The following is a 7,212-nucleotide window of genomic DNA, read 5'->3' on the forward strand; positions in this document are numbered from 1 at the left end:
AACTTTCTCTTCACAGACCCCCCCACCCTGAGTTAATGTGACTTCTAAAGTCATGTGAACATAGAAATGAGTCTCTGCCAGCTTCCCAGCACAAGGCAAAACTCGAGGAGGCCTCTGGGTCCCAGGAACTCACCTCATGCACATCCACTCAGCCTCCTGACTGGCATTTCTAGTCAGTGCCGATGGCTCTGCATTCTCTGTGGTTTATTAAAAAGGCAGATGTTCTGCTTTAAAACAACTCCAATAGAAATCCAAACAGCTTCCGCATTAAAGAGAGACATGAAAGGAGTGTTTCCACAAGGAAGTCCATTCCAGAGAAAGAAGAGAAATTCAATTGTGTGCTGAAACAAAAGGAGGGAGGGAGGAGAGAGAGAGACAGAGGGGGAGCTGCTCAGAGCACCCTGTGGGCACTGTAGAGGATCCAAAGAAGCGACCTCACCTATGTCCCCCAGACCACTGCAAAGTAACCCACTGACTAAACGAAACCGTCTGTGACTCATCCATTAGCCTATGTTGGTTGGGCAATGAGCTCCTGGGAGCCTCCCATCTCCATCTCCCTGGTGCTGAGATTACAGCCATGAGCCACTGTATCTGGCTTTTTACCCAGGTTCTCAGGCTCAAACTCATGTGCTCAGTGGACATTTTACCTAGTGAGCCATGTCCCCAGCTCCTACTCTGTCTTCTTTTCATCCCATTTTCCGTGAGATGTACTTGAGATGTCCTTCACTGGCAGGAATTGGCATCCACACAGGAAAAATTAGCAAAAGTAGACAGAGAGAAAATTCTGGACTTCTTGCACACCTGCCTTGGCCAGCAGATTTCTGTTGTGGCTTTAGCCCTTGCTAGTGGGTAGGCCTAGTTCTGGGGCACCAGCTCATATCAAGATATCTGGAATCGTGCTCACTTCAGCAGCACATATACTAAAATTGGAACAATACAGAGAAGATTAGCATGGCCCCTGCACAAGGATGACACGCAAATTCGTGAAGCATTCCATATTAAAAAAAAAAAAAAGATATCTGGAATCAAGATGGGGGATGAAAATACTGTAGCAGGAATCTTAAAAGGTCTAATTAATAAAATCAAACCTGAGGCCAGTTATTGGGACGAATCCTGGAAGATCAGAGAAGTAGAACAAGCCACAGCTTCCTCACCTCTCCAGTTCCTCAGCTGGTCTTGTTTCCTCAGACTGCAAGCTTCGGAGTCCTCATACAAAATGAATCTCAGCTGAACTGTGCCGCTCAAAGCCTAAAAGCTTAACCAGCCAAATGCTTCCAGTTTCTGGTCTTCATGCCTTATATACCTTTCTACTTTCTGCTGTCACTCCCTGGGATTAAAGGTTCACTTCTTGGGATTAAGGTCATGTGTCACGGTGCCTGGCTGTTTCCAATGTGGCCTTGAACTCACAGAGATCCAGAAGGATTTCTATCTGAAATGCTAGGATTAAAGGCATGAGTGCCACAATTTTCTAGCCTCTGTATCTAGTGGCTGTCTGTTCTCTGACACCAGATAAATTTATTAGGGTGCACAATATTTTGAGGAACACAATACCACCACATTTCCCTTTTTGTCTAAAATTTTAAAAAAGCTTATAACTAATACAAGAAAAACTATTCAATAAGTATATACAATATATAGTCAAGAATTACATTAACAATGTCTAGTCCATTAACATTTGACAGATTCAGATGAAAAATTCCATTATATATATTAACAATGTCCAGTCCAGTAACATTTGATAAACTCAGACAAAAATTTTTCATTACTTATCCTATCTTTTTTCTTTTCATAATAGAGTCAGTAGTCTACCTTTTGTCATTTTCATATCTTCCCCTTTTTCTTTTTGTAGTAGATTCAGTGATTTACCCATTTATCCTATTATTCATCTTTTTACTCAGAGTAGATTCATATCTACCTCCTATCTATATTCTCTTTTTTCTTTTTTTAAACAAAAACTCTGAATCTAATCTTCTTGTTCAGCTTTTTTTTCTGACCATTAACAATTAACAACTTGTAACCAACCATCATAAATAATAACAACTATCCATAAGCCATTGCACGATCAAAACACACCCACCCCACCTCTTGGGAATATGGGCGTCATTTTTTAAAAATTACTTCCTGCTTTCTGGGGGTGAAGACATCTTTAGGGAATCCTGAAAAGAAATTTTTTGGGTTAATTGTCAAGTCCTGTATCATTTGTCTGCATAATGGGAAAGTGCAGAGCTTGTCACAAGTCCTTGTTTGAGTAGTCTGTCAGGCTGGATCATCTCAACTAGCCATCTCAAAATTGTCCTGAGCAGTTTGTAGTCCAAAGCCGATCTTTCCATGGTGTTAATCAGCTTAATGGCTTTATCATAGTCCATGTGGAATCATCATTGTGGGGTCCCTTTATTCTTTTGAAGATTTCAAAGTTGCTATCATACTTCTCTGTAGACTTTTTTTTTTTCTTTTTTTCTTTTTTCTTTTTTTTTTTTGTGCCTCCTCTGTGGTTTGGAGTAATCATGGTCTGATAAATGTCTGTCTCTCAGAACCATGAACGTTCTTCCCTAGAAGAGAAAATCTTCACAGCAATTTCTCCCCACCATTTGTCTTGCCAAACGTTTCCAAACTGACCTTTGTCGATGCTTTCTTATAACACGATGGTCCTGGCAATTCTCATCTGAACAAGCAGCAGTAAGCCCTTTGTCCCAGGTAGCAGCATCACCACAGTCACCAACACCATGAGAAGCAGCCGGCAACTTGGAGCAGCAGCCATTGCCTCCATGGTCCCACTGCCATCGTTTCTGGCTTGGCCCCAGCTGAAGCTTTTCCTTAGCAAGCCTCCTAGGCTGCTGGCCTCAACTCGGGATCCTGCTGCCTTTGCCTTCTTCAGTAAATACAACCAGTGTGTCACCACAACTGGCTGAGGGTAGCTCAGGTCTGAGCAGGGGCCTGCAAGGCCACAGGCAAGCAGCTTTTTCACAAATTTGTACCACGAATGTTGGGCGCCAGATTTTGAAGTGTTCAAGCATCGAAGTCCCCAAGGCCTCGTGAAAAGCAAGGTGACATTTGTTTTAAAGTTGTCTTCTGTTCCCTACTGCCCACCCAAGAAACAGCTGCAAGGAGAGCCCTGCTCTGCTCCAGGTGGTGGCATCTAGCAAGGCCAGGGTGAAGTCACACCTGCGGCCAAGTTCTTGATCTCTTAAATTGCCCTGCAGGTGCCCTAGGTGTCTACTTGCAGCTCCCAAGGGTGCTTGTTTTTATTTATTTATTATTATTCTCTCTCTCTCTCTCTCTCTCTCTCTCTCTCTCTCTCTCTCTCTGTGTGTGTGTGTGTGTGTGTGTGTGTATGCATGTACATCCTGTGGGGTGATGGAGCATGTGGAGGCCAGAAGACAACTTTGTGGAGTTGCTTCTCTCCTTCCCTCTTAAGTGGGTTCCAGGAATTGAACTCAGGTCTCTAGGACTGCAGAGCAAATGCCTTTATTGCTGAGCCATCTTGCCAGGAGTGACTTTATTTTCTCCCCCAGAGTGTGACTTCTTTCTCTCCACTTGTTCACAGAGTGCTATTTCTCCACACCAGTAGGATGCAAAGGGCATGAAGTACATGGCATTACACACCAGCCTTGTCCATGTAGGGCAGCAGAGTCACTAATGCCTGTTGCCTGTGAGCTCAGAGCACCCTGTGAGCACTGTAGAGGATCTAAAGAAGCTAACTCGCCTATGTCCCCCAGGCGACGGCAAAGTAACCCACTGACCAAGCAAAGCCAAATTCTTACTTGATACAGTGGAGAAAGCCCACTTTCACAGAGCTCCAGATGACAGGAGGGACAGGTACTCCTGGGATGCGGGTCTGGATTTGAGTAGCTTTTTTGCTCATAGATCCGACTAAATTACTCATGATGGTTTAGGTGGCCACAGCCGGGCAAGGGAACGGAACCAAATTGTGATACATTAACAGCTACTGGACAAATACATGCCTTTGTCCTATAAAGCCAGTGATTATCCTGGAGATGAGGTGTTTACTTAGGTCAGAAAGCCACTGTCCACCAGGTCAACATGGAGGGGGATGCTACTGAGGTTGGCAGTTGTGTAGGTCTGTGGAGAGTTTTGGCACGTAAATGCTCCCACGTTAATGCTGATGATGAAGTCCTGGGTCTGTGAACATCTCAATCCTCAACACTTCAGGAAACTTCCAGGGTAGGTGTTATGATGAACCACCTATCACCACAGAAGAAAGCATGGCAGAGAAAAGTTGGTAAGGCATCCATGTCTTCGGCCCTGACTGCAGAAATCAGGTAGGCAGGAGCTGGCACCAGCAGGGAGGAGACATCGAGTGGGACAGTATGTCTCAGAACAGGGACGTGTTTCAGCAATGAGGGTGTGTAGAGGGGCACATATGATAAGGATATTCACTAGGCTACGCCAGGTACAGAGTTAGGAAAGGCAGGAGCCCAGACACTATGAAGCTAGAGACCACGTCATGGAGATATTATGATGATGCTCTGAGAAGAAGGGGACAGTAGCTGGCTGTTCAGAGAAGTAGATTTCCATTGCCAGGAGAGGGACTACAGTCCATACAGAGCTTGGCTTTTGAACTTGGTCTAAGAGGCAATAGAGGTCTACTAAAGATTCTATGAGGGAGATGCTTGTTGAGGCAGGAGGAGACGGGCAACATCTGAAGGGCCATGAATAAAATAAGTTCTGGAACTGCTGATGCATCTGATTCATATGGCATCTAAAACTTTCCCTGAGAGCCAGCAATCCTTCATAATTGATTAGGCAAATAAAATTTTAACTCCAACCTGCTGGGGTAGTAGCATATCTTTATGCCCACTCTGCGATCCCCTCCACAAAGTGCAGGTTCATATCTGACCACCCTGAAAGGAGGAATCTGCTGATTGAGGAGTTTGGTCATCAAGCACTACCTCACGCTGGTGCTGGTGTGTCTGAGGGCGCTGCCTCTCCTATATATAAATCAATTCTCTCTGTATTCAGGAGACTTTAAATGTGACTGGAGTAATCTGTCTTCATTTATGGCTGTGGAGGTGGGGGGCAAGCTGACATCTGAAATAACCTGGTGGTGAGGGAGTGAAGGTCATTATCACAGGGCACATGGACCTCCTTGCTGGCAGCAGCTGCAGCCAGGTGAGCTGAGGAGCTACCCATCTACCTGTGTGGTGCACACCCCCCAGACTTCCTATGTTGAGGTTCTAACCCCTCAGGACCTCAGAATGCAACTGTATTTATTTAGAAACATGGCTGTTCCATGAGTAATTAAGTTCAAACGGGGTAAGTGGGGTTGGCCCTGTTTTAATAACATGCTGTCATTACAGGGAGATTAGGATTCAGAGACACGTAGAAGAGGGACCCCCAAGGGCACAGGGAAAAGATGGTGTCTATGCACCAAAGAGGGAGGCCTCAGGAAGGACCAAGTTGAGAACCCCTCATTTCTAACTTCCTGTCTCCAGGATGGAGAAAGGATAGTATCTGTTGCTCAGGTCACTGCTGTCACAGTCTGAGCAGGTGACACAGATGACCCTGACTCCGCTGTCTACACAGCTCCAGTCACTAGAAGGCCACCTAGTCCCTGCAGAGAAGGTTAGATTAACAGAACCGATGTTTTCAAATTAATTGAAGAATAGGAAGACACTTGACCAGCTCGCCAGCAAGCCGGTCCTTCCTAAGGGTCTTCACTGACGTTGAAGGTATGTAAGAACCCACGGGTTCACACCAGGAGGCAAGTGGACTGAGTGCCATCAGTCCCAGGACCATGAGAGAAAAGCCTGGAGGAGCAGCTGCCGCTCTGCTGCCCATGATGTCTGCTCTTCACCCCTCAGTCACAAGAGAGCTTGTGAGCCACACCTGGTGAAAAACTGATTAACCTCAGGAAGGAAATGGCCTGAGACCCTCTTCCCTGCTGAGACTGGGTGGTGAGTGGCCAAAATATCTTCCCTGAAAACTGAGTGACCCGTGGTCAGACCGTGGATCAGAATCCCATCAGAAATGAACCTGGCTTTCTGCTAAGCTCACTGGGCCTGCCTGCTCCTAAGATTACTTTGCTTCATATGACTTGACCCATCCCTCCTTACCTGTGTCTTCATGCCAGGTCCTTGCCTTCCTGGACGACTGCAGGGCCTGGCAAGAATGGACTCTGTGAGTGGGGAAGCTGGGACGGAAATCGAAGAGGACACTGCCATAGCTAGGCAGAGTGAGGGTTAATTGTCTGCTGGATGGCTGGACTTCCTGGGCAGGTTCCTATTTCTCCTGGAGGCCCAGGCTGCAGAAATGACCTGCCATCCCAGCAAAGAGAGCAACTTCCCATAACCCCAATTACTGGGACGGCGTCTCAGCAGTACGTCAAGGTGGTTGATGCTTGTATCTGATCAGCACTTTCTTCTAAAAGCTGGCTATTTATATCCATCTCCACACTGAGGGCCTGGTGGGAGCTGACCGTGGTGGTGTTCTCGTTAATTGGGGTTCCTTAGCCATTCTGTTTTTATGAATCGATACATTAAATCTCCAGACAAGAAAATTTCATTCTGTGCTTGCTGAAGCTGAGGGGAGATGGGAACTGCCACCTCCATAAGGTCTATGGGGACATTCTCCAACTGCCTTTGGGAGCTAGTGAGACCTGAAGTTGAGGCACACCAGCCAAGACAGACCACAGATGCAGTGGGCTTCGGTCTGTGGGTAACTGATTCTCTTTGGGATTCCACCACTCTCTCCTACCTAGATCCTGTTCCAGTGGCATATTCTCACATCACCTCGAGTGTTCTGTTTTAATTCCTGTTAATGTGACAAACACTTGAACAAAAAGCAGCTTGGGAGGAAACAGTTTATTGTGCTTATGATTCCAAGCCACTGTCCACCATCACCTGGAAGCCAGGGGAGGAACTCAAGCAGGTATCCACATCACATCAACAGTCAAGAACAGAGAATAAACACATCCTTGGTTGCTCTCTACTCAGACAGTCTTCTTCCTCTTACGCTGTTCAGGGTCCAGCCCATAAAATGGTGCTGCCCACATTCAGATGAGTCTTCCAATCTCAATAAATAGTCAAAACCACTCCCCACACACATACACACACATAGAAATGCCCACAGGCAAACCTCAACTAAATAATTCTTTATTGAAGCTCTTCTTGGGTGATTCTAAGATGTGATAAGTTGATGTTTAAAGCACCTGGCAACCAAGTTCTTGCCCAGTCAAAAGGTTGAGCAAGGTAG

General features: G+C 45.9%; 1 non-coding gene across 1 annotated transcript; it reads left to right on the forward strand.

Moving 5' to 3' along the window:
* The first annotated feature begins 896 nt into the window (after positions 1-896).
* LOC118578914 lies at positions 897-1,003 on the forward strand. Its single transcript, XR_004944304.1, has one exon. It is a non-coding gene; the product is annotated as a U6 spliceosomal RNA (small nuclear RNA).
* Positions 1,004-7,212: the final 6,209 nt, after the last annotated feature.

This window comes from Onychomys torridus, chromosome 2, assembly GCF_903995425.1.
Source record: "Onychomys torridus chromosome 2, mOncTor1.1, whole genome shotgun sequence".
NCBI classification, from domain to species: domain Eukaryota; kingdom Metazoa; phylum Chordata; class Mammalia; order Rodentia; family Cricetidae; genus Onychomys; species Onychomys torridus.